General features: G+C 48.0%; 4 long non-coding RNA genes across 4 annotated transcripts in view; all 4 read right to left on the reverse strand.

The window, feature by feature from the left end:
• The window catches only part of LOC127029255 (uncharacterized), a 182,128-nt gene that overhangs the window by 57,223 nt on the left and 96,994 nt on the right, over positions 1-27,911 (reverse strand). The window lies entirely within an intron of this gene.
• On the reverse strand, positions 2,667-2,943 carry LOC127029257 (uncharacterized). Its single transcript, XR_007768158.1, has 3 exons — positions 2,897-2,943; positions 2,772-2,812; positions 2,667-2,686 (listed from the first exon to the last, which is right to left on the reverse strand). It is a non-coding gene; the product is annotated as an uncharacterized LOC127029257 (long non-coding RNA).
• LOC127029259 (uncharacterized) lies at positions 3,677-4,805 on the reverse strand. Its single transcript, XR_007768160.1, has 3 exons — positions 4,764-4,805; positions 3,927-3,991; positions 3,677-3,701 (listed from the first exon to the last, which is right to left on the reverse strand). It is a non-coding gene; the product is annotated as an uncharacterized LOC127029259 (long non-coding RNA).
• On the reverse strand, positions 15,830-17,546 carry LOC127029258 (uncharacterized). Its single transcript, XR_007768159.1, has 3 exons — positions 17,517-17,546; positions 16,344-16,376; positions 15,830-15,877 (listed from the first exon to the last, which is right to left on the reverse strand). It is a non-coding gene; the product is annotated as an uncharacterized LOC127029258 (long non-coding RNA).

A 27,911-nucleotide genomic window follows, 5' to 3' on the forward strand; every position in this document is an offset into this window, starting at 1 on the left:
GCGGGAGCCACCCACGGACACGGGGGGGGGGGGGGGGGGCGGGAGCCACCACGGACAGGGGGGGGGGGCGGGAGCCACCCACGGACACGGGGGGGGGGGGGGGGGGGGCGGGAGCCACCCACGGACACGGGGGCCGGGGGGGGGGGGGGGGGCGGGAGCCACCCACGGACACGGGGGCCGGGGGGGGGGGGCGGGAGCCACCCACGGACACGGGGCCGGGGGGGGGGGGGGGCGGGAGCCACCCACGGACACGGGGGCCGGGGGGGGGGGGGCGGGGGGGGGGCGGGAGCCACCCACGGACACGGGGCCGGGGGGGGGGGGGCGGGAGCCACCCACGGACACGGGGGCCGGGGGGGGGGGGCGGGAGCCACCCACGGACACGGGGGCCGGGGGGGGGGGGGGGGCGGGAGCCACCCACGGACACGGGGGCCGGGGGGGGGGGGGGGGCGGGAGCCACCCACGGACACGGGGCCGGGGGGGGGGGGGGGGGCGGGAGCCACCCACGGACACGGGGCCGGGGGGGGGGGGGGGCGGGAGCCACCCACGGACACGGGGGGGGGGGGGGGCGGGAGCCACCCACGGACACGGGGGGGGGGGGGGGGGGGGGGAGCCACCCACGGACACGGGGGCCGGGGGGGGGGGGGGGGCGGGAGCCACCCACGGACACGGGGGCCGGGGGGGGGGGGGGGGGGCGGGAGCCACCCACGGACACGGGCCGGGGGGGGGGGGGGGGCGGGAGCCACCCACGGACACGGGGGCCGGGGGGGGGGGGGGAGCCACCCACGGACACGGGGGGGGGGGGGGGGGGCGGGAGCCACCCACGGACACGGGGGCCGGGGGGGGGGGGGGGGGGGGAGCCACCCCAGACACGGGGGCCGGGGGGGGAGGGGGGGGGGGCGGGAGCCACCCACGGACACGGGGGCCGGGGGGAGGAGGGGGGCGGGCCACCCACGGACCGGGGGGGGGGACATGCTTTGGGGAGTGGTCCCCCGAACAGTTGCAGCTCCCTCAGCCCCTCTCTTGTAGGCTGGCAACTGCTCCCGGGGAGGCGGGGCGGGGGGCAGTGTGCCAGAGGACGGTGCCACATCCCTTGCTCAGGCTCTGCTCTGGGATGTTTCCCCCTCCGTTCCCACGCTGGGAGGGGCTCCCCAGGGCAACAAACGTCCCCGTCCCTCTCGGCCCCGCACTCCCCCCCACACGGCCCTTGCTGCCGCACCTGCGGGGCAACTGCTGCAGAGAGAGCCCAGAGCCTCCAGACATAGGGCTGGCCCCTTACGGTGAGTATTCTTAGCCACGGGCAGGCAAAGCTGGGCTGGGGGGATCTGCTGAGCATCAGAGATGCTTACACCACCGCATCTGAAAACAAAAATCCCAAACTATATTTCAGCATATTAAAATAACACGTCTCGCTTGCCTCCTCAACAAAATTGGAAGTGAAGCATAAAACTTTAAAGAGTGAAATAAAAAATAAAGAATAAATCTCAGTAATTCACTTTATACTAAAAAGGTGTGCATATGTTTATATACATCCAATAACAATACCTATACTATAAAAGTATTTGTTTTTCCTTTTGCATTAGTTTAACTTGCATAGTGTGAATTGATACCATTAAATTACCTGTCTCCAACATACACAGCTATAAGTTGACTAGGGGTTTTTTTTGTGTTACATATTAGGATGGACATCTGGCCAGCTGCACTGCCCAAGAGAGATGCTACCGAAATGCCAGGGAAATGCACCATTGAAAGCCAGACAGAAATAAAGTACTTCAGAGCACTCCGTCAAAAGATCAGGGAAAAAAACCCGTAACATTCAGTTGCCCGTCTTTTTCAAGATTTAGACAAAATACCTAACCGCTTAAGTACACCTAAATTACATGCTACAGCTGTTTGGCAGTTACAGTTTAAACAATGCAAGTCAATTTGCAAGTTATACAATTTAACTTTTTTTAAAGTTTCATTTCATAGAAAAAACCAGTGAGATAGAAGTAAAACCATATAGGGGATCTTCTGAAAAAGAAAAAAAATCCAGTCTCCAGTGCTGCAATACATAAGGCTATGAAAAAGGATTGGCAGATTTGCTAATGCTCTTGGCTGTACCGAAGCACGCAGAGGAACATGTTTTTATGATATCTCAACTGTTACAACTGAGAACCCAAAGACCAGCAATGCCATCGACTTTTGGAAGACTTGTTGTGCTTGGGTCTTTGGAAGGAAGTAAATATTTTTTTTTTTTTTTTTTTTTTTTTTTTTTAGAGAGTGAAAAGTCTTGCTGCTGGTGACTTCTACTGCCAAGTACATCACCTCTGAAGAGCCACTCTGATGGGAAGTTCAATAAAATGCAACTTCTTTGAACGAGAAAGATTTCCGCTTTGGACAATTTCTTTCCAACTGAAGTCAAAATTACACACTGTAGGGCAGTGGTCTCCAGTCCCTCAACTTAGCTGTCAGACGGCAGGGGTCTGAATCCATCCTCAGCAAAAAACACATCAGTGAACCAGGATATTCCTGCAGTTGCCAGGTTCCTCTTCATCATCTGGAAAAATACCAGTGCCAGCAGTAAGCATGGTCCGGTCGACACAGACCTCTTCCACAACACCTCCTCCTCAAAAGCAACGTGGCCTTCTGCTCACCTGCTCTGCAGGAATTCCAGCGTCGGACGCTGCGCCGTCATCGCTCGTGGCACCTAAGATACCAAAAGACAAAAGCTACCGTTGTGCTTGTGAGAAATCACCAGCCCCATGCTCCTCCTCTCTACCACCCCAGCTCACCTCAAAGGCTCATCCAATTCCAAAGGCTGCCTGCATGGCGCCTGCGAGACCAAAGAGAAATGCTTAACCAAGTTGCCATATAATACTTTGCTATTAGACACCGACCCGGCCAACAACCGCCTCACCTTCTCGGACCGCTCCTCAGCACGCGGCTTCGCCCCTCTGAGCCTCTTGCAGCATCTGAGAAAAACCAAAGCAAGAGATACATGCTGAGTATCCTGGTTTCGGCTGGGACAGAGTTAACTCTCTTAGTAGCTGGTACAGTGTGTGTTTTTGGATTTTAGTGTGACAATACTGTTGAATAACACCCTGATGTTTTAGTTGTTGCTAAGTAGCACTTATCTTAAGCCAAGACTTTCAGTTTCCCATGCTCTGCCAGCAAGCAGGTGGGCAAGAAGCTGGGAGGGAGCAGAGCCAGGGCAGCTGACCTGAACTAGCCAAAGGGGTGTTCCATAGCATGGAACGTCACAACCCAGTACATAAACAGGGGGGAGCTGGCCGGGAGGGGCGGAATCGCTGCTGGGGCATTCGGTCAGCGGGTGGTGAGCAACTGCATTGTGCATCACTGGGGTTTTTTTCCTCCCCCCCCCCTCCTTTTTTTTGTTCTATTCCTTTTCATTATTATTATTATTTATTGTTAGTATTATATTTTACTTTAGTTATTAAGCTGTTCTTATCTCAACCCACGAGTTCTGCCTTCTTTCCCGATTCTCCTCCCCCATCCCACCAGGAGCAAGGGGGGGGGCGGACAGGGAGTGAGGGAGTGGCTGTGTGGTCCTTGGCTGCTGACTGGGGTTAAACCACGACAGATATTGCCCAAAAACCACGGCCTGTCTGCACCGATTCCCATCTCCCGCTCCTTTACCTTGGCTGCTCGCCCGCCCTGCCCTTGCTGTTTAACAGGCTGCCAAGTTGAGGCTCGGGTACCACCTGTAAAAGACAAACAACAAGGGATGCTTACAACTTCACCAACACAACACCACCTGAAAAATAACTGCTCCTTCAGTCCCACCAGACATGGCTCACCTTGCCCGAATCAGCTCTGGTGCCAATATCCCGCTTTGCACCTTCAAAATAAAAAAAGTAACCCGAAACCTAGAAGCTAGTCATAAGCCACTAGTCGCATCTTCCCTCCAACACCACTCACCGACTCACCTTCTTACAGCGCTCCGCTCACGTCTCCTCTGTTGCCCTTTGGCACACAGCTCATCCCGCTGCATCTGCAAAAAACAATATCGAACATGTCACCCGGATGCTGATCAACAGCCATAACAATTCCAGTGGTCTTGTTTCCGTTTAGGAATACCATCTAGATTCCAACAACAGCCTGCCATTAAAAACACAAAAGTAGTTCGCATTATGCTGATGAGTGGAGGCACACAAGACCCTCGGTATAGCTACCGATGTGCTCGCCTAACACAAAAAACAACCATGGGAACATCAAGACCTGAATAACATATGGTATAGCACACAGAAAACAAGCAACACAAACTACCTCCTCACCTACAAAGCCCCTAAGGGAATTACAGTGGCGGTCAGCCGATGGAAAAAACCCCAATGGCGTGACATGGTGACTCAAAGATCTACAACAGACACCTTACAACTACAGAAACTGGTGCTAAAAACAATAGGTAAGCAAGAACAAGAGAACATAACTGCCGTGACTGATGCTAGAGCAAACCTCAGTGGACACTTCAGGAAAAAGGCAAAACTGGAATAACAGAAAAAGCTTGCGTGCCCGAGACTGCGATAAAAGATGACCCCTGGCTGCAGACTGTTACGAGCACAAATAATTACACATCCTCTTCTCCAAAACATTCCAGGGAAGACAATGACACAAACCTGCACTGGAAAGAAGTGCCTAGTCAGGGACTCTAAGTAACAAGGACTGTGACATCCGGATGGACGCACAAATTAAGTCAGGGAATGAAGTAAGTAAAAGGCACAGAGAAGCAGAGACCTCAGAGTTCTGGGGGGTATATTTTTATGTACCTAATGCTTTACAAGACGAGACTCATCTGACATTCAGCCCTGCATATTTGAGATGCAGAGGCCTGGATGGTTTACACCGCATCTCCTGTGACCTTGTCGTACCTCCCGTCAGCTGCGGGGAAAACTAAAACAGAACAGACCTCATCGACGTCCAAATCCAACTGCAAAACCAATCTGAGAAAGGCTGACGAACCCTCCTTCCTTTCCAGCCATCCCCCAGTCTCAAAACCTTACAAACCCCTTCTCCTCTCCTGAACTGTCCGGGGAAGGAACCCACTGCTTTCCTGGACAGCTCCTGCCCTGTATTTGCACCCTGAACCCCCCGCATTGGCTGCTCCTCAGGAGCTGTTCTTGTGAGCCACACCCTGCATTCTGCAGCCACCTCCTATCTTACACCTTCCACACGACTCTGGGCTCTGCTACAGGCCCACAAACATAAGTAAACTCCTGATGCTTAGAATCTACAAGGGGCCTGCCACAAGCTGCAAAGGTTCTAGGGACAAACACGCTTCTCTGTGGGCGATTGGGAAAGGTGATGAGCCATCCCATACCCTGAAAGACACTATGCCTTAGTCCCTGTCGCTTTCTTGAAAAATGCAAAGTTTCATATACAGATGCATACAAGATGCGGACAAGATGCTCACCCTAACCACTGCTAGATAATCTCACCATCAGCCCTGTTAAGAGAGATGATATCAGCAACTAACACAGTATACAGCAAAAAGACCAGACACTCTACTTCTCTAAATGCCAACACACATCTACCCAAACAGCTTAGACAACTCAAAACCTGCCACCAACTGAAGAAACAGCAGAGCACCAGCACCACTAGAAGCCCCAGAACAGAATGAGCTCTCGAGCAGAGGCTGTGGCTCATATACCCTGGGCCCCACCCAGCACCCTTCCCACAATCCCCTGGGGAAAGGGGAAGGGCCAACCACCAGACAACATGGAGGCGGCCAGAGAGCAGCAGGGAGGTTTCTCATCTGCCTTCAGTTTATGGTGTGCAATGTGCTGAGCAGAGAAAGCGACCCTTACTGGAAATGATGATGTCTGCTCTTTGCTACAACTGCATCTACACTGCATCAGCAATGTGACTGGGTAGGGAATTAGACTTAATTTTTCTGGAGCGTAGATAGATGTCCTGCTAAGCTATGTAAGAAAGTAGTTTGTTAACTGTAATAACAATATTGTTATCAAAAATGATGTGCTTTAGTTTCCTATAAAAAATCCCAAAATGCTATGGGATTACACTTTGTTTCTAGCAAGACCCCACATACTACCTAAATTCTACCAGAACTGCCTTCTGGATAGGACCGAATGACAAAGCAGAATTAGATCACGTAAGAATCCCTTCTCAAAAATATCTCCGGTTGCAAAGTAAATTTTTTTACCGTAAATCGCCGACGGTTCAGAGTCACCTCGGCGGTCTCTCTGACCGACTGCCTTAACGGAACTAGATAAGTCCTAAAGAACAGAAAACACCAAAAAAACATGGAAATACAAGAAAAGTATCAGACACTGTATGAAGCAGGCCTAATTAACACCTAAGTAGCTAGAACAAAAACAAATTGCAAAACAGAACAAAAACCACACGGGAGATGTGTTGATAAAAATAGATGAAGGCCATTGCCTTCTCTGAAAAAACCTCAGAGGAGATCTGAGCTGACGATAGACATCTTTGGGGTACCAGCTACCAAATAGAAACAGACTGTAAGGCAGAAAACAAAAAGACTGCTCGGAGCACAAAGATGGCTTTGGAAAAGGTTCTGACAGAACAAGAGGCATCGTCACAGGCATTAGAGAGATCCCGAAGGGGCCAGAGAGACCAAAGAAGTCTCAGGGATGCAATGAGCCCAAAGGGAATTGAACAAAGTACAGGTGTCCTCAGGGGACCGGGGACCGAATGGAGGCGCACCAAAGAGATGAGAGGACAGAAGGACCGACTGGGTAACAGATGCAGACTCAGGAAGGGTTCTGAGGGGAAGAGAGGGGTGCAAAGTGCCTTCCCGAGCTAAAACGGGGCTCTAGGGCATCGGGGATCTCTCGCGAGAGCTCGGCAAAGGGAGTGGAGGAGTCCCAAGGGGGCCTGAGAGACCAAAGAAGCCTCAGAGGTAACAATGAGGAACTCTGAAGGGGATTTCAACAAAGTACAGATGTTGTCAGGGGGGCCGGGGGCTGAACAAAGGCATCCTAATGGCAAAGAGTAAGATAAGAGCACAAAAAAAATAAAATCGAAAAGGAGCTAAAGCACTGCTAGAGTGCTTTGGAGTACAAGAAAGGACTCAGATGACATTGTTATAGAGAGTAGAGGAATTAGGAGGGGGCAGGGTAAGAAAAGAAGGCTTGGAGACACAGCGAGGGCCTTGGAGTCTCAGGAGGGTGTCTAGGCAAACTAAGGATGACTGAGTGGGAGAGGAACCGAACGGGACACCCTCGATGGCAAAGAGAAAGACAAAGGAGCGCTGCGTAGCAAAGAAAGAAGGGATGCTTTCATGGAACAGGAGAGATAGAAGGGGAGATAAAGTGCTCCAAGGTGCTGTGGAGATCGAGGAAGGTCTCAGGAGGCACCGTGACTGTGAGGAGAGGGGTGTTGAGGGGGGCTGACGGACAAAGAAGGCTTAGGGACGACAAGAAGGAACTCGGGTGATCATCCGAGCAGAGTACAGAGGGTCTCGGGTGGCCGGGGACTGAACACAGGAATCCTAGACAGCGTAGAGGAACAAATGAGTGTTCTGTGGCTCAAAGATGGCCCCACCTGAAGTGCTACAAGGTGGATGTGCAGCACGAGGAAGGTCTCGGGAGGCATCGTGACTGGGAGAAGAAATGTCCCGAGGGAGCCAGAGAGACAGAAAAAAGGATTGGAGACCCAACGATTAAATCCAGAGGGATCTGAACCGAGTAACCGTGTCATCGGAGGGCCAGGGAACAGATAGAGGCACGGCTAGAGGGAAGAAAGAACAGAATGACTGGGCTGGGTCACAGATATGGACCCAGGAAGTCCTCTGAGGGAACGAGAGGGATGTGAGGTCTGCTGCAAAGCTAAAAGTGTGCTAAGGGCAACCTCGAAGGCATCGATAGGCATCATGACACCATTAGAGGGGTCCAGTTGGGCCAAAGACACCAAAGGCGGCTCAGGGACACAAGGAAGAAGTCCGGAGGGGATTTGAACAGAGTACAGGTGTCGTCAGGAGGCCGGGGACCAAATGGAGGCACCCTAGATGGCAGAGGGGATGCTAAGAGCGCTCTGAGGCACAAACCAACCCGAGGACAGGTTTCTGAGGGACCACGAGAGGATCAAAGTCCGCTACAGAGCTCAGACAGGGCTGTGGTACACAAAGAAGGCGTCTGTGGAGGCAGGGTGACTGGGAGCAGAGGGGCATGAAAGGCTTGGAGGGATAAGAGAGATCGAAAGGGAGGCAGAGTGCTACCAAAGTGCTGTGGAGCGCAAGGAAGGTCTTGGGAGGCATCCTAGCTGGCATAGAGAAGAAAAAGAATGCTCTTATTTGGGAACAGAGATCTTGGGAGAGGTGCGATTGCAACAAAACGAGTCCAAAGGGGGCTCACGGAGCGAAAAGTGTGCTGCAGGGAACATCTAAGACCTCGGGAGACATCGTGACAGTAGCAGAGGGGTTCTGAGAGGGACAGACAAAAGAAGGCTCGAGGACATGATGAAGTCGTCCAGAGGGGATTTGAACAGACTACCGATGTCCTCAGGGACCAGGGACTGCACAGAGGTAGCCTCGCTAGCATAGAGGACAACAAGAGCGTCCGGAGATGAAAGGTGGCATCAGGAAAGGTTCTCGGGGAGGGAGAAGGGCGCAAAGTGCGCTACAGAGCCAAGAGAGGGCTGTGGGGCACGAAGATGGCCTCGGGAGGCACGATGATGGCAGCAGAGGGGTGCTGAGAGTGAAAGAGAGAGAGAAGGCGGCTCTGGGACACAATGCAAAACTGAAGAAGGTGTCCCCGCAATGTACAGATGTCCTCAGGGGACGAGCGACTGAATCGAGGCATCCTAGATGGCAGTGAACAAGGCAAGAGAGCTCTGGGGCACAGAGCAAGCCTGAGGAAGGGTTCTGGTTGAATAAGAGAGATACAAAGAGGGCAGCAGAGCTCCAAGGGTGCCATGGGGCACGAGGACAGTCTCGGGAGGCATCGTGATGGGAACGAGAGGGCCCGGGGGGACAGAGACCAACAAAGTATTGCTGACACAGTGAGGTGCTCGGAAGGGGATCTGAACAGAGTACAGATGTCCTCAGGGGACCGGGGACGGAATGGAGGCATCCGACATGGCGGAGGGGAAGGCAAGAGTGCTCTGGGGCACAATGAAAGCCCAGAAAGAGTTGTGTCTGAATAAGAAAGATACAAAGCCTACTGCAGAACTAAAGGATGGTCGTGGAACGCAAGGACGCTCACAGGAAGCATCGTGACGGAAATAGAGGGGTGCTGAGGTGGCCGGAGAGACAGATGGTGGCTCGAGGACACAAAGTACTCCGGAGAGGATTTGAACAGAGCACAGATGTCATGAGGGAGTCGCTGACCGATTGGAGGCAAGCAAGATGGAGGAGAGGACAAAAAGACTGCTGTGAGGAAGAGGTTCTGACAGACCGAGAGGGGTACAAATTATGCTCCAGAGATAAAAGCGTGCCGAGGAGACCCTCTAAAGCCTCGGGATGAACTGAGAGAAAAGAAAAAAGCGACTGGGTACAGGACAGACTGGAATGGATTAAAAAATAAAGACAGCAGACTGGGTAAAAATAGATGAGGAAAGAAATGTAAAAGCGACAGGGTACAGGACAGACAGGAAAATTAAAAACACGGAGAGACATCTTGATAAAAGTGGACATAGAACAAAAATTTTAAAAGCGACAGGATACAGGAAACAGGAAAAATTAATAAATAGGGACAGAAAACTAGATAAGAGTACACCTAGAAACAAAATTCAAAATGAAAAGAATGATGAGAGTAAACAAAATGGAAAATAGAGACAGTTAACTAGATAAAAGTAGACATAGAAAGAAAATTTAAAAAGCAATGTGGTTCATGACAGACAGGAAAGAATTAAAAAATAGAAACAGTAAGTGGATAAAGTAGACAGAAATAACATTTTAAGAGCAACAGGATTAAGGAAGTAAAGGAAAAAATTAAAAAATAGGGACAGCAAACTAAAATGGAGACACATGTCATGGTTTAACCCCAGCCAGTAACTAAGCACCACGCAGCCGCTCCCTCGCTCCCCCCATCCCAGTGGGATGGGGAGGAGATCGGGGAAAAAAGGTAAAACTCGTGGGTTGAGATAAGAACAGTTTAATAACTAAAGTAAAATATAATACTAACAATAATAATAATTGTAATGAAAAGGAATATAACCAAAAAAGGGGAGAGAAGAAAAAAACAACCAACCAAAAAACCAGTGATGCACAATGCAATTGCTCACCACCTGCTGACCGATGCCCCAGCAGCGATCCGCCCCTCCCGGCCAACTCCCCCGCCTTTTATATACTGGGCACGACGTTCTATGGTATGGAGTACCCCTTTGGCTAGTTCGGGTCAGCTGCCCCGGCTATGCTCCTCCCCAGCTTCTTGCACACCTGCTTGCTGGCAGAGCATGGGAAACTGAAAAGTCCTTGGCTTAAGATAAGCGCTACTTAGCAACAACTAAAACATCAGGGTGTTATCAACAGTATTGTCACACTAAATCCAAAACACACACTGTACCAGCTACTAAGAAGAGAGTTAACTCTGTCCCAGCCGAAACCAGGACAACATCACATTTCATACATCCTCTTTTCGTTACATACATGTCACACTAATCCCTCCTATTTACTGCATTTACATATTGCTAATGTTGCAGAGCTATACTACGCATGCGCAGGGTTCCCGAGTGGCCGTCTGTGGTCGTTTGGGGAGGTGCCCCCTACTCATTCCGAGACAAAGTTCACATTAAGTTGTTATTTTCGTCAAGTAAGCATTCTATCCCTCATTGACTGAGCATGTCCTTGTGGTTGTTACTTTAAGATAAGTTCTTGTTAAAAAACACTCTATCCGTACCTGCAAACGCTTCATGTAACTTCTAGCAGTTACAAGATAAAGACAACTACAGGATAATGACTACTAAGGCTTATTTACGTAAAGAAATGTTTCACATACCATCTAGCAGTTACAAGAGAATGACAACTACTAAGGTCTATTTACATACGATTAAAACAGGTGGTATCATCACCACCCCTAACATGTCTCTCTCTGCCTCTGCCCCTTCCTCCACCGCAGTGCCACCTGCCCAACCCTCACCCGCTCAGCAGCGCGCAGTGCACACCTCGATGCTCCTCATCCGGAAGGCTTCCTCAATACGTGGTGGCTCACGCATGTAGCTGACGGGGGCACTGAGCTCCCAGCACCACGTGCTGGTGGTCTGCTCTGTTAGGGACAGCTCGGAGGGATCCTTCCTCACTGCAGGGACTGGCCATTCCTGGGACAGAGGGACATGGAGGAGTGGGGCAGAGAGCCAGAAAACAGGGTGCTGCGAACAAGAGAGGGACAAGGAGCAGGACAACAGCATAGAGAGAGGAGAGCAGAGAGATGGAGCAAAAAAACAGGGACAGAGAGATGGAGGGATAAATAAAGAGAGGCAGGGGGCAGGGGAGAGAGGTGGAAGGGACCAGCAGGACAAGAAGACAGAGACAAGACAAGGGATGGGAACACTTCTGAAGTGATAGGGGAAAAGAAACATAGGCAAGAAATAAAAAATAGAAACCGGGAGCTGGATAGAGTTGGAAAGAAAGTTTCAAAAAGCAACAGGATACAAGAACCATATCAAGAATTAAAAATACGTACACGGAGCTGCATAGAGGGAGATGTAGGAAGGAAATTTGAAAAGCGATGGGGTGCAAGAAATTAAAATTCGGTCAGGGAGACAGAGGGAAAAGTAGCAAGAAAATTTTAAAAGTGACTAGGTTCAAGAAACATGTGCAAGAATTTAAAAAACAGGGATGGAGAAGTAGAAAGAAAGCTTCAAAATTGATGGTGTTAAAGAAACATAGGCAAGAATTGAAAACAAGGACAGGGAGCTCGATAGAAGGAGACTGTAGTGGGTTGACCTTGGCTGGCTGCCGGGTGCCCACCAAGCTGCTCTATCACTCCCCTCTTCAACAAGACAGGGAAAAGAAAATACAATGAAAAAGCTTGTGGGTCGAGATAAGGACAAAGAGATCGCTCCCCAATTACTGTCACAGGCAAAACAGACTGGACTTGGGGAAATCAATATAATTTATTGTCAGTCAAAATCAGAGTAAGATCATGAGAAAAAGAACAAATCTAAAAACACCTTCCCCCCACCCCTCTCTTTTTTCCTGGGCTCATCTTCACTCCTCACTTCTCTACCTCCTCCCCAAAGCAGTGCAGGGGGACAGGGAGCAGGGGTTGCGGTCAGTTCATCACATGTTGTCCCTGCTGCTCCTTCCTCCTCATGTTCTTCTTCTGCTCTAGCGTGGGGTCCTTCCCACGGGGCCACAGGTCCTGCCAGCAAACCTCCTCCAGCATGGGCTCCTCTCCACAGCTGCTGACAGGAGCCTGTTCCAGTGTGCGCTCTCCACAGGTCACAGGTTCCTGCAGGCACATCCACCTGTTCTGGCATGGGGTCCTCCACGGGCTGCGGGTGCATGTGTGCTCCACCATGGACCTCCACGGGCTGCAAGGAGACAGCCTGCCTCACCATGGTCTTCACCACAGGCTGCAGGGGAAATCTCTGCTCCGGTGCCTGGAGCCCTCCTCCCCTCCTCCTTCCCTGACCTTGGTGTCTGCAGGGCTGTTTCACACTCACATTTTCTCTGTCACAAGCTTCAGCGCAGCATTTTTAGCCCTTCTTAAATATGTCATCACAGAGGTGCTACCAGCGTTGCTGACGGGCTCAGCTTTGAGCAGCAGCAGATCTGTCTTGGAGCGAGCTGGAACTGGCTATGCCCAGCACAGGGGCAACTCCTGGTGTCTTCTCACAGAAGCCACCCCTGCAGCCCCTGCCTCCACCCCAGCTAAACAAAACCTTGCCACATAAATCCAATAGGACAGCAATCAGCTGCAGGGCAGGTGGGGGATTGAAAGATAGGGAAAGGGAGCCACAGAGAGAGAGGCAGAGGCGGAGGCAAAACCATAGCGATGGGCTACAGGCCAGAGAAGGAGGAAAGGAGAGGGAACCAGACAGAGAGAGATGGAGAAAAACAAAGAATAGCGATCGGCCGCAGAGCAGAGAGGGAGGAATTAAAAAAAAAAGGACAGTGGGGTGGACAGAGAGAGACTGAGAAATACCAAAACCTCAATGAGCTAAAGGGGGGAGGACTTAAAGGACAGGGAGCGAGATAGAGAATGGTAAAGAGAAAAATGGGTTATGAGACAGAGGAGGCAGAAAGGGGGGGGCGGGTCCCGCGAACCCCACCCGGGGGCGGGGCCAGAGGGGGCGGGGGCGGTCCCGCGAAACCCCACCCGGGGGCGGGGCAGAGGGGGGCGGGTCGACGCGGGGAAAAACTCGCGTGGGGAAAAACTCGCGTGGGGAAAAACTCGCGTGGGGAAAACCGCGTGGGAAAAACTCGCGTGGGGAAAAACTCGCGTGGGGAAAAACTCGCGTGGGGAAAAACTCGCGTGGGGAAAAACTCGCGTGGGGAAAAACTCGCGTGGGGAAAAAACTCGCGTGGGGAAAAACTCGCGTGGGGAAAAACTCGCGTGGGGAAAAACTCGCGTGGGGAAAAACTCGCGTGGGGAAAAACTCGCGTGGGGAAAAACTCGCGTGGGGAAAAACTCGCGTGGGGAAAAACTCGCGTGGGGAAAAACTCGCGTGGGGAAAAACTCGCGTGGGGAAAAACTCGCGTGGGGAAAAACTCGCGTGGGGAAAAACTCGCGTGGGAAAAACTCGCGTGGGGAAAAACTCGCGTGGGGAAAAACTCGCGTGGGGAAAACTCGCGTGGGGAAAAAACTCGCGTGGGGAAAAACTCGCGTGGGGAAAAACTCGCGTGGGGAAAAACTCGCGTGGGGAAAAACTCGCGTGGGGAAAAACTCGCGTGGGGAAAAAACTCCGATGGCCCACAGGGCAGAGAGGGAGGAATTAAAAAGGGGGACAGTGAGGTGGACAGAGGGAGACTGAGGTTTCTGTTTGTTTTTAAATCGATGAGCTAAAGGGGAGAGACAGAGGAATTAAAGAATAGGGACAGGGAGCCAGACAGAGAGAGAACAATAAAGACAAAAATGGGCTATGGACAGAGAGGGAAGACATTAAAACATTGGGACAGGGACCTGGAACGAGAGAATATAAGCAAGAAAAAGCATATCTAGAATGCAGGGCAGAGAGAGAGGAATTTAGAAACAGGGACATGGAGCCAGACAGAGAGAGGTGGGGAGGTGGGAATTGTGAAGGGCTAAAGGGTAGATGGGGAGGAATTAAAAAGAATTGGGATAGGAAGACAGACACATAGATGGAGAAAGACACAAATAGTGATGGGCTGCAGGACAGAGACAGAGGATGAAAAAGAGAGGGACAGGGAACACGATAGAAGCATATAGAGAGAAAAAGAACACAGAGAGGTAGAACGACAGAGAAGAGGGGGACTCAGGAGAAAGAGAGAGGGAGAGGTACAGGGAAGTGAAAAAATGCCAGCAGTGAGAGAAATAGAAGGGAGGGGACTGGGATGCAGAAGGGTGACAGAGCTGTCTGGGATGCAGACAGCAAAAATAACATAGGCAACAGGACAAAGGGATTGACAGAGAAGTAAGGGACAGGCAGCAGGACAGAGGAACAGAAGGAAAAAATACCGATGAGCAACAGGACAAAGGGACACAGAGAAAAAGAAGGAGGGAGAGAGAGAGAAAGATGGGGCTAGAGCACGGGACTTGGAGACAAAAAGCAGGACAAGGAACAGGACAGAGGGACTGGGGGTGGGGTGGGAGAACCAGATGCAGATTAAGACAAAGAGATGGAGAAAGAAAACAAAACAATGATGGGCTGCTGGACAGAGATGGAGCAAGAAAAAGTAGGGCCAGAGTAGGGAAGAGAGAAAGGAAAAAAGGGACAGCTGGCTGGACAGGGGGATATAACTAGAAACAATGAGACAGGCAGCAGGACAGAGGGATAAAGGCAGAATAACCAGGGAGAGGAAGCAGGACAGGTGGACAGTAGGAGGAAAAAAAGGCCAGGGAGCAGGACTGAGAGATGGAGAAAGAAGCGTTAGGGGCAGAGGGATAGAGAGTGCAAAATACAGGCTAGAGGAAGGACAGAGGGACAGAGAGAGAACGAGAGGGACAGAACGCGGACAGAGAGCAGGAGAAAGAAAAACCAGTGACAAGCAGCAGCCAGAAGCCAGGGGAAGGAAGGACAGGAGGAAGGAGAGAGGGATACAGAAAGCAAGTGAGGGACAGGGAGGAAGAAAATGGGATACAGAGAAAAAGAGAGGGATGGGGAGCAAGCAAGAGCAACAGGGAGAATGACAGGGAGATGGAGCCAGAGAAAAAACAGGGACTGAAAGCAGGACAGAGAAATGGAAAAGGAAAATTAGGGATGGGTACAAGCACAGAGAGGAAAAGAATGCCAGGGAACACACCAGAGAAAAAAAAAAAAAAGACAGGTGCAGCTCAGGACAAAGAGATGGAAAAGGAAAAAACAGTGATGGGCTGCAGGACAGAGATGAAGGATGACAAGAAGGAAGGAGAGAGAACAGGACAAAAACACAGGCAGAAAAAGAAAAGGGAGCGGTAGAACTAGAGAGAGAAAGCGAGAGAGGAAGACAGAGCAGGACAGAAGAATAGAGAGAAGATGAGAGGTACAGGGAAGCAAAGAAAATCACAGCAGCGTGGGAAAGAGAGGGGGCCAGGGAGGGACAGGGAGGGACCGGGACACAGAGGAGGGGTGACAGGGCCCCAAGGGCCCAGGACTCACCACAGCTCTTGCTCTCGGCGCTGCCAGAAGAATTTGTCAGTTCAGACCCTTCTTTCTCCTGCTCTCCTCCCTCTTCTGTAACTCTGGTCACTTGGCTGTCCTCCACCTAAAGAATACGTGGGTGTCTCACAGCTCTTACGAGATGAAACTTCCTAGACACGCAGCCTCGCTCGGTTGTGCACTCCATGGCTGTGATGGACTGCAGGATGAGAAAAGAGGCCAGGGATCAGGACAGAGGGGAATAATGGGACAGCGAACTAGGCAGGGGGATATAGCAAGAAACAATGAGACAGGCAGTGTTATGCAGATATACAAGCAAAAAGGGGGACGATGGAGGACAGAAAAGCCAAGAGAAAATGGACAGGGAGCGGGGCAGAAATGGAGAAACATCCAGAGATGGCGGGTGCAGGCAGCACCCACGGGTCCGGTGGCAGAGTAGCTCAGGGGCGGTGGGGAACTCACGTGGGGAAAAATTCACATGGGTCATGAGCCACACATGGCAACGGGCATGAGCCACCCACGGACACAGGACTGGGGGGGGGCCACCCATGGACACAGGGGCCAGAGGGGGGCGGGAGCCACCCGCAGACATGGCAGGGGGGACATGCTTTGGGATGACCTGCACCAGGGGGTCCACCTGGGATAATCCATAGCAGATAACTCACCTGGGATGACCTGCAACACATGGTCTAGAATATCTATTGAGACACACACATATTTGCACATATATCTATTTCCATGTATTATATAGAATATCTATTTAGACATAGACATATTATCTCTACTTACACATATCTCTGTTTCCACTTATTATATAGAATATCCATTTAGACTTACATATTATCTCTGTTTACACTTACCTATTTCCCTTAAGCATACAGACCATCTATTTAGACTATTTATCTTTAGACCTATTAGGTATTTTGACACTTTAGCATCTTTTCAGACATCTCCGCTTAGACTTACTAAGTGTTACATAGTGTAGTGTGGATAGCTCTACCTAGTCAGACTTCTTTCTATTTTAAATTCCTTCGTATATAAAATATATCTTTTTTGCATTTTTAAAGTCCTTTATTTTTAATTTATATATACATACAAGTTATTTTTGTATTTTAAACCCCTACATATATATCTCTAGTCAGAATTTTTTTATATTCTATAATCCTTTATATGATACAGTAGATAGAGGTTTCTATTTTGAAATCCTTTTTTATATATAAAACAATATTATTTTTCAATATCTATAAACCCGAGATCTTTTTCTCTATTTCAAACACCTCACACCCATATTTACAGTTTCTATTGTTTTTTAAACCCCCCATCCACCAATTCTCAGGCATTTTGGGGCTGTGACCCACCCCCATCCACCACTCACCTGCTCCTCTGCCACATCATTGCCCCCCCCGCTGACACTGCTGCCCCAAATGACATCATCACCTCCCCACACCTCCCCAATCCTCCCCTTTTATTCACCCCCAAAAAAGGCACAAAATGAGGGAAACAGCCCCAACCAGCAGCTCGTTACTTTAAGACTGGCATTGACATATGTATACACACCCCCCCAAAAGGGTGGCTCTGCTAGGAAGCTAAAGGGGGAGTGCTCCCCCCAAACAGTTGCAGCCCCCCAGCCCCTGTCCTGCAGGCTGGCAACCGGCCCACGAGGCGGGGGGGGGGGCAAAGGGGAGCGTGACAGGGGATGGCGCCACATCCCTTGCTCAGGCTGTGCTCTGGGATGTTTCCCCTCCGTTCCCACGCTGGGAGGGGCTCCCCAGGGCAACAAACGCCCCCGGTCCCTCTCGGCCCCGCACTCTCCCCCCAACACAGCCCTTGCTGCGCACCTGCGGGGCACCCGCTGCAGACAGAGCCAGGAGCCTCCAGGCACAGGGCGGCCCCTTACGGTGAGTCTTCTTAGCCACCGGCAGGCAAAGCTGGGCTCAGGGGGGAATCTATTGAGCATCGCGAGATGCTTACACCACCGCATCTGAAAAACAAAAATCCCAAACTGTATTTCAGCCTACTAAAATAACACGTCTGGCTTGCTGGGTCAACAAAATTGGAAGTGAAGCATAAAACTTTAAAGAGTAAACTAAAAAAGAAAGAATAAATCTCAGTAATTCACTTTATACTAAAAAGGCATGCATATTTTTATATACATCCAATAACAATACCTATACGATAAAAGCAGTTGATTTTCCTGTTGCATTAGTTTAACTTGCATAGCTGTGAATTGATACCATTAAATTACCTGTCTCCAAAATACACAGCTATAAGTTGACTAGGGGTTTTTTTTGTGTTACATGATTAGGATGGACATCTGGCCAGCTGCAGTGCCCAACAGAGATGCTACTGAACTGCCAGGGAAATGCACCATTGAAAGCGAGACAGAAATAAAGGACTTCAGAGCGCTCCATCAAAATATCAGGAAAAACCCCCATAACATTCAGTTGCCTGTCTTTTTCAAGATTTAGACAAAATACCTAACTGCTTAAGCACACCTAAGAAGTTATATGCTATAGCTATTTGGCAGTTACAGTTTAAACAATGCAAGTCAATTTGCAGGTTATACAATTTAAGTTTTTTTTAACATTTCATTTACGATAGAAAAACCAGCGAGATAGAAGTAAAACTATATAAGGAATCTTCTGAAAAAGAAAAAAAAAAATCAAATCCCCAGTGCTGCAATACATAAGGCTACCAAAAAGGACTGGCAGATTTTAATGCTCTTGGCTGTACTGAAGCATGGAAAGGAACATGTTTTTATGATATCTCAACTGTTACAACTGAGAACCCAAAGACCAGCAATGCCATCGACTTTTGGAAGACATGTTGTGCTTGGGTCTCTGGAAGGAAGTAAATTTTCTTTTTTTTTTTTTTTTTAAAGAGTGAAAAATCTTGCTGCTGGTGACTTCTACTGCCAAGTACATCATCGCTGAAGATCCACTCTGATGACAAGTTAATAAAAATGCAAGTTCTTTGAATGAGAAGTAGTCCCAGAAAAGGGTTCCCCAAAAACAGACCGCTCGACAGCAGATATGCCGACACATCCTGGATCACTGCTGCGAGAGAAGACCGTCCGTAAATTTCTCAGATACAACACACACAAGACAGATCTGTGCGTTGAGCCTCTAACACAAGAAAGGAAGCACTCGGTTAGCATTATGCTGATGGGCTGAGGCACACGAGACCCTCGGTGTGGCTACCAACGTGCTCGCCTAACACAGAAGAACCCAATGGGAACAGCAAGACCCGAGTAACATAGGGTATAGCACACAGAAAACAAGCAACACAAACTACCTCCTCACCTACAAAGCCCCTTAGGGAATAACGGCGGCGGTCGGCTGATGGAAAGGCCACGATGGCGTGACATGGTGACTCAAAAATCTAAAATGGACACCTTACGACTACAGAAACCGGTGCTAAGCACAAGAGAACATAACTGCCATGACTGATACTAGAGCAAAACCTCATTGGACACTTAAGGAAAAAGGCAAAACTGGAATAACAGAAAAAGCTTGCGTGCCCGGGACTGTGATAAAAGACGACCCCTGGCTGCAGATTGTTACAAGCACAAATAATACACACCCTCGTCTCCAAAAAATTCCAGGGAAGATGGCGACACAAACCCACGCTGGAAATAAGTGCCTAGTCAATGCTTCTAAGTAACAATGCCTGTGACATTGGGACGGATGCAAAAATTAAGTCGGGGAACAAAGTAAGTAAAAGGCACGGAGAAGCGGAGACCTCAGAGTTCTGGGGGTATATTTTTACATACCTAATGCCTTACGAGATGAGACTCACCTGACATTGAGCCCCGCATACTGAGATGCGGAGGCCCAGACTGTTTACGCCGCGTCTCTTGTGACTCTGTTGTACCTCCCGTCAGGTGTGGGGAAGACTAAAACAGAACAGACCTCATCAACATCCAAATCCAACTGCAAAACCAACCTGAGAAAGGCAATGAACCCTCCTCCCTTTCCCAACCATCCCCAGTCTCAAAACTTTACAAACCCTTCTCCTCTCCTGAACTGTCCGGGAAGGAACCCCACTGCTTCCTGACAGCTCCTGCCCTGTATTTGCACCCCTGAACCCCCCCGCATTGGCCACTCCTCAGGAGCTGTTCTTGTGAGCCACACCCTGCATTCTGCAGCCACCTCCTTCCCACAGATGCTGGGCTCCGCTACAAGCCCACAACACAAGTGAACTCCTGATGCTTATAATCTATGAGGGGCCTGCCGCAAGCTGCAAAGGTTCTAGGGACAACACGGTTCTCTGTGGGCAATGAGGAAAGGCGATGAGCCATCCCATACCCTGAAAGACACTATGCCTTAGGTCCCTGCTGCTTTCCTTGAAAAATGCCAAAACTCCATACACAGGCACATGCAAGATGCTCACCCTAAGCCCTGCTAGATGATCTCACCATCGGTCCTGTTAAGAGAGAGAATATCAGCAGCTCACACAGTATACAGCAAAACCAGGGAAGAAAACAAGGTTCCATCTTCAATAGAGTCAGGAATTCCAGAAAAACACAAGGCACCTAGAACAATTAAAAAAAAAAAATGCATACTATTAAACTATCTTGCCACCCCTGAACACTCAATACAAAACTACTGACCAGGGGAAAAAAAAAACCACAAACCACACCTGCATACAAGCATACTTTCTACTATATATGCTGCTGAACTTTGACTGGTCCCAATGCTCTTACCTCAAACAGACACCTCTGCTTCTCTAAATGCCAACACACATCTGCCCAGACAGCTTAGACAACTCAAAAACTACCATCAACTGAAGAAACAGCAGAGCACCAACACCAAAGAAACCCTGGAGCAGAATGAGCTCCCTGATGAGCGGCTGTGGCTCATATACTCCGGGCCCCGCCCACACCCCCTTCCCACAATCCCCTGGGAAAGGGGAGGGGCCAACCACCAGAAGACATAAAGGCAGCCAGAGGAGCAACAGGGAGTTTTCTCATCTGCCTTCAGTTTACAGCGTGCAAAGCGCTGAACAGAGAAAGCGACCCTTACTGGAAATGACGATACCTGCTCTTTTTCTACAACTACATCTACGCTGCATCAGCAACGTGACCGGGTAGGGAATTGAACTTAATTTTTCCGGGGCGTAGATAGACAAAGATAGATGTCCTGCTAAGTTATGTAAGAAAGTAATTTGTTAAACGCAATAACAATATTGTTATCAAAAACAACGTGCTTTACTTTCCTACAAAAATCCCAAAATGCCACGGGGTTACGCTTCATTTCTAGCAAGACCATACGTACTACCTAACTTCTACCAGAACTGCCTTCTGGATAGGACCGAATGACAAAGCAGAATTAGATCCGTAAGAATCCCTTCCCAAAAATATCTCCGGTTGCAAAGCAAATTATTTATGGTAAATTGCCGATGATTCAGGGTCACCTTGGCGGTCTCTCTGAGCGACTCCCTTAACAGAACTAGATGAGTCCAAAGAGCAGAAAACGCTAAAAAACCATGGAAATACAAGAAACATATCAGACACTGTATGAAGCAGCCCAATTAACACCTAAAGAGCTAGAACAAAAATAAGGTGCAAAACAGAACAAAAAACACCACGGGAGATGCATCAATGGCAATAGGTGAAGGCTATTGCCTTGTCTGAAGAACTCAGGAGGAGATCTGAGGTGACGCTCGACACCTTTGGGGTACCAGATAGAAACATACTATAAGACAGAAAACAAAAAGATGGCTCTGGAGCACAAAGATGGCTTCGGAAAAGGTTCCGACGGAACAAGAGGCATCGTCACGGGGATCAGAGAGATCCCGAAGGGGCCAGGGAGACCAAAGAAGTCTCGGGGATGCAACGAGCTCAAAAGGGAATCGAACAAAGTACAGGCGTCCTCAGGGGACTGGGGACCGAATGGAGGCGCACCAAACAGACGAGAGGACGGAAAGACCAACCGGCGTAACGGATAGGGTTCCGAGGGGAAGAGGGGGGTGCAGAGCATCCTCCCGAGCTAAAACGGGGCTCTAGGGCGTAGGCGATGTCTCACAAGAGCTCGGCAGAGGGAGCGGAGGAGTCGCCAGGGGCCCTGAGAGACCAAAGAAGCCTCAGAGGTAACAATGAGGAACTCCAAAGGGATTTCCACAAAGTACAGATGTCATCAGGGGGCCGGGGGCTGAATGAAGGCATCCTAAATGGCAAAGAGTAAGATAAGAGCGCTCTGAAGAGCACAAAACAATAAAATCAAAAGGGAGCTAAAGCACTACGAGAGTGCTGTGAAGTACGAGAAAGGACTCGGAAGACATTGTTATAGAGAGGAGAGGAATTGGGAGGGGCAGGGTAAGAAAGAAGGCTTGGAGACACCACGAGGGCCTTGGAGTCTCAGGAGGGCATCTAGGCAAACTACGGACGGCCGAATGGGAGAGGAAATGAACGGAGACACCCTTGATGGCAGAGAAAAAGATAAAGGAGTGCTGCGTAGCAAAGAAAGAAGGGAGGCTCTGCCGGAACAAGAGAGACAGAAAGGGAGATAAAGTGCTCCAAGGTGCTGTGGAGAACGAGGAAGGCCTCAGGAGGCGGCCTGACCGCGAGGAGAAGGTTGTCGAGGGGGGCCGACAGACAAAAGAAGGCTTAGGGACAAGAGGGAGGAACTCGGTTGATCATCCAAGCGGAGTATGCACGGTCTCGGGTGGCCAGGGACTGAACACAGGAATCCTAGGCAGCGTAGAGGAACAAATGAGTGTTCCGTGGCTCAAAGATGGCCCCACCTAAAGTGCTACAAGATGGACACGGAGCACGAGGAAGGTCTCGGGATGCATCGTGACTGGGAAAAGAAGAGTCCGAGGGAGGTAGAGACAGAAAAAGGATTGGAGACACAGCGATTAAATCCAGAAGGGATCTGAACCAAGTAAACATGTCATCGGAGGGCCAGGGAATGAATAGAGGCACAGCTAGAGGGAAGGGAGGACAGAATGACTGGGCTGGGTCACAGATATGGACTCGGGAAGTCCTCTGAGGCAACAAGAGGGATGTGAGGTCTGCTACAAAGCTAAAAGTGTGCTAAGGGCAACCTCGAAGGCATTGACAGGCATCATGACACCATTAGAGGGGTCCCGATTGGGCCAAAGACACCAAAGGCGGCTCAGGGACACAAGGAGGAAGTCCAGAGGGTCTTGAACAGAGTACAGATGTCGTCGGGAGGCTGGGGACCAAATGGAGGCACCCTAGATAGCAGAGGGACGCTCAGAGCGCTCCGAGGCACAAACAAATCTGAGGACGGGTTTCTGAGGGAACGCGAGAGGATTAAAGTCCGCTATGGAGCTCAAATGGGGCTGTGGTACACAAAGAAGGCATCTGAGGAGGCACGGTGACTGGGAGCAGAGGGGTCGTGAAAGGCTCGGAGGGATAAGAGAGATTGAAAGGGAGGCAAAGCGCTACCAAAATGCTGTGGAGCTCAAGGAAGGTCTCGGGAGGCATCCTAGCTAGCATAGAGAAGAATAAGAATGGTCTTATTTGGGAACGGAGATCTTGGGAGAGGCACGATTGCAACAAAACGAGTCCAAAGGGGGCTCACGGAGCCCAAAGTGTGCTGCAAGGAACACTGAAGACCTCAGGAGACATCGTGACAGTAGCAGAGGGGTTCTGAGAGGGACAGACAAAAGAAGGCTCGAGGACATGATGAAGAAGTCCAGAGGGATTTGAACCGACTACAGATGTCCTCAGGGGACCAGGGACTAAACAGAGGTATCCTAGCTAGCATAGAGGACAACAAGAGCATCCTGGAGATGAAAGGTGGCATCAGGAAAGGTTCTCAGGAAGGGAGAAGGGCGCAAAGTGCGCTACAGAGCCAAAAGAGGGCTGTGGGGCACAAGGATGGCCTCGGGAGGCACGATGATGGCAGCAGAGGGGTGCTGAGAGTGAAAGAGAGAGAGAAGGCGGCTGTGGGACACAATGCAAAACTGAAGAAGGTGTCCCCACAATGTACAGATGTCCTCAGGGGATGAGCGACTGAATGGAGACATCCTAGATGGCAGTGAACAAGGCAAGAGAGCTCTGGGGCACAGAGCAAGCCTGAGGAAGGGTTCTGTCTGAATAAGAGAGATACAAAGAGGGCTGCAGAGCTCCAAGGGTGCCGTGGGCCACAAGCATAGTCCCAGGAGGCGTGGTGATGGGAACGAGAGGGCCCCGGGGGGGACAGAGACCAACAAAGTATTGCTGACACAATGAGGTGCTCGGGAAGGGATCTGAACAGAGTACAGATGTCCTCAGGGGACCGGGGACGGAATGGAGGCATCCGACATGGCAGAGGGGAAGGCAAGAGTGCTCTGGGGCACAATGAAGGCCCGAGGAAGAGTTGTGTCTGAATAAGAAAGATACAAAGCCTGCTGCAGAACTAAAGGATGGTCGTGGAACGCAAGGACATTCACAGGAAGCATCGTGACAGAAATAGAGGGGTGCCGAGGTGGCCGGAGAGACAGATGGTGGCTGGAGGACACAAAGGTACTCGGGAGGGGATTTGAACAGAGCACAGGTGTCGTGAGGGAGTCGCTGACCCACTGGAGGCAAGCGAGATGGAGGAGAGGACAAAAAGACTGCTCTGAGGAAGAGGAGATGTTCTGACAAACCGAGAGGGGTACAAATTACGCTCCAGAGATAAAAGCGTGCCGAGGAGACCCTCTAAAGCCTCAGGATGAACCAAGAGAAAAGGAAAAAAAAAAAAAAAGATGTAAAGAAAACTTAAAAAGCAACAGGGTACGTGACAAACAAGAAAGAATTAAAAAAATAGGGATAGACAGCTTGATAAAAGCCAACATGGAAAGAAAATTTAAAAAGTAAAAGGGTACAAGGCAGAGGAGAAAGAAATTAAAAAACAGGGACAGATAACTACATAAAAGTAGACATAGAAAAAAATTGAAAAATGAAGGCACTGAAGGAGAAAAAAAATTAAAAATAGGGACAGCAAACTAAATAAATGGAGACAAAAAGAAAATTGAAAAATTGAGAGAGTACTCAAGAAGACAAGAAAGAATTAAAAAATAGGGACAGGAACTAGGTAAAAGCAAACATAGGAAAAAAAAAAGCAACAAGATTAAGGAAATAAATAAAAAAACCAGGAACATCAAACTCAATAAACAAAGACATAGAAACAAAATTTAAAAAGTGACAGGGTACAGCACAGGCTAGAAAGCAATAAAAAATAAAGGCAGCGAACTGGATAACAGTAGATAGAGAACAAAAATTTAAAAGCAACTTGACACAGGACAGAGGAAATATTAAAAAATAGAGTTAGGCATCTTGATAAAAGTAGGCATAGAAAGAAAATTTTTCAAGTGACAATGTAGAGGACAGATAGGAAAAAAGTAAATTATAGGGACAGAAAAATACATAAAGTGAACATAGAAACATAAATTAAAAAATGAAGACGTTAAGATGCCTTAAATAATAAAATTAAACAATAGCAAAAAAACCTAAATAGAGACATAGAAAGACAATTTTAAAAGTGGGTACAGGACAGACTAGAATGAATTAAAAAATAAAGATGGCAAACTGGATAAAAATAGACAAGGAAAGAAATTTAAAAGCAACAGGGTACAGGACAGACAGGAAGAAAAAACAGGGAGAGACATCGTGATAAAAGTAGACAGAAAAAAAATTAAAAGCAACGGGATACAGGAACAGGAAAAAATTAGAACACAGGGACAGAAAACAAGATAAAAGTACACCTAGAAAAAAATTTCAAAATTAAAAGAATTATGAGAGTAAAAATTGAAAAATAGGGACAGTGAACTAGACAAAAGTAGACATAGAAAGAAAATTTAAAAGCAATGCAGTTCATGACAGACAAGAAAGAATTAAAAAATAGAAACAGGAACTGGTTAAAAGGAGCCATAGAACATTTTAAAAGCGACAGGATTAAGGAAATAAAGGAAAAAATTAAAAATAGCAAACTAAAATGGAGATATATAAAGCCAATTTACAAACAAACAGGCTACACAACAGACAAAAAGAATTAAAAAATAGGGATGGATCTTGAGAAAAGTAGGCATAGAAAGAAAATCTAAAAAGCGATTCAACTAAGGAAAGGCAAACAATTAAAAACTAAAGACAGTGAATGGGAAAAAGTAGACATAGAAAAGGCATTTTTAAAAAAGATTAAAAAAATAAAGGAAAAAAAAGAAAAATAAGGACAGCGAAATAAAACACAGACAAAGAAAGAAGATTTTAAAAGGTTTAAAGGAGAGATGTCCTGATTTTGGCTGGGGTTAAGCCATGACAACAGACAAGAAAAAAATTTAGAAATACAGACAGTGAACTTGATAAAAGGAGACATAAAATATTACAAGCTACAGGGATTAGGAAAATGAACGAAAAAATAAAGAATAAGGACAGCGAACGAAACATATAGAAAGGACATTTAAAAAGCGACACTAAATCGAAACACAAGAAATTAAAAGAAAAGACAGCGATATAAAGACAGTGAACAGGATAAAAGTGGAAAAATTTAGAAAGCAAGGGGATTAGGTAAATAAAAGGAAAAACTAAAAAACAGGGACAGCAAAGTAAAACACATTTGGAAAAAAATTTAAACACGACATCACTAAGGAAAGACAAGAGGTATTTAAAAGAAATAACAGCAAAATACAAAAGTGAATGAGATAAATGTATAAAATTTAAAGACCAACAGTGATTAAGGAAATAAAGGGAAAAAAAATAAAAAATAGGGGCAGCAAACTAAGAGATGGAGAAAATGTTTGAAAAGCGAGGGGACTAAAGAAAGACAAGAAATAATTAAAAAACTAAAGATAGGGAAATAAAGCCAGCGAACGGGGTAAAAGCAGACAAAATTTTAACAGCACTGATGATTAAGGAAATAGGCAAAAATTAAAAACCAGTGACGGTGAACTAAAACAGAGACGTAGAAAGAGAATTTTTAAATCGATGGCACTACGGAAAACCAAGTAATAATTCTAAAACAACAGCAAAGGGACTAAAAGCAGACATGGAAGGAACATTTGAAAAGTGATGAGTATTAGGGAAATAGAGGAAAAAATTATGAAAGAGGGTCAGCGAACTACAAGAGATGTAGAAAGAAAATTTAAAACAGTGGCGGCACTAAGGAAGCCAAGACAGAAATACAAAAAACCAGCAAGGGAATCAAAGTCGGCATAGAAACAATCTTTTAAAAAGCAAAAGGCATTACAGAAATAAAGGAAAGAATTCCAAAATAGGGACAGCCAACTAAAACGGAGCCGTAGAAAACAATATCTAAAAGCGAGGGCACTAAGGAGAGACAAAAAATAAGTCAAAACTAAAGGCAGACAAATAAAGACTGCAAACGTGATAAAAGTCGACGGAACATTTTAAAAGCAACGGTGATTAAGGAAATAAAGAAAAAATTACAAAATAGGGACCGTGAACTAAAACGGAGAGGTAGAAAGAAAACTTAAGCAGCAAGGGCACTACGGAAACACCAGGAATAGTTCTAAAAAAACAGCAAAGGGAATCAAAGTCGGCATAGAAAGAAGATTTTAAACGTGAGGGGGATCAGGGAAAGAAAGGAAGAAATAAAACGTAGGGACAGCCAACTATAACAGAGATGCAGAAAGAAAATTTAAAAAGTGAGGGCACTAAGGAAGCACCAGGAATAATTCTAAAAAAAACACCAAAGGTGATAAAAGTAGGCATAGAAAGAAAATTTTAAAAAGTGAGGGGGGTCAGGGAAAGAAAGGGAAAAATTAAATGTAGGGACAGCAAACGGAAACAGAGACGTAGAAAGAAAATTTTCAAAACGAGGTCAGTAAGGAAAGACAAGAAATAATTTTTAAAAACAGCAAATGGAAAAAAAGCAGGCGTAGAAAGAAAACTAAACGAGGGAGGAGTTTTAGGGAAATAAAGGGAAAACTTAAAATATAGGGACAGCAAACCAAGAGAGATGTACGCACAAAATTTGAAAAGCGAGGGGACTAAAGAAAGACCAGAAATAACTAAAAAACTAAAGACAGTGAAATAAAGCCAGCGAACGGGGTAAAAGCAGACAGAAAATCTTAAAAGCACCGATGATTCAGGAAATAGGGAAAAAATTAAAAACCAGTGACGGTGAGTATTAGGGAAATAGAGGAAAAAATTGTGAAAGAGGGTCAGTGAACTACAAGAGACGTAGAAAGAAAATTTAAAACAGTGACAGCACTAAGGAAAGACAAGAAAGAATCACAAAAAAACAGCAAAGGGAATAAAAGTAGGCATAGAAAGAACATTT

Source organism: Gymnogyps californianus, unplaced genomic scaffold, assembly GCF_018139145.2.
Source record: "Gymnogyps californianus isolate 813 unplaced genomic scaffold, ASM1813914v2 HiC_scaffold_85, whole genome shotgun sequence".
Taxonomy (NCBI): domain Eukaryota; kingdom Metazoa; phylum Chordata; class Aves; order Accipitriformes; family Cathartidae; genus Gymnogyps; species Gymnogyps californianus.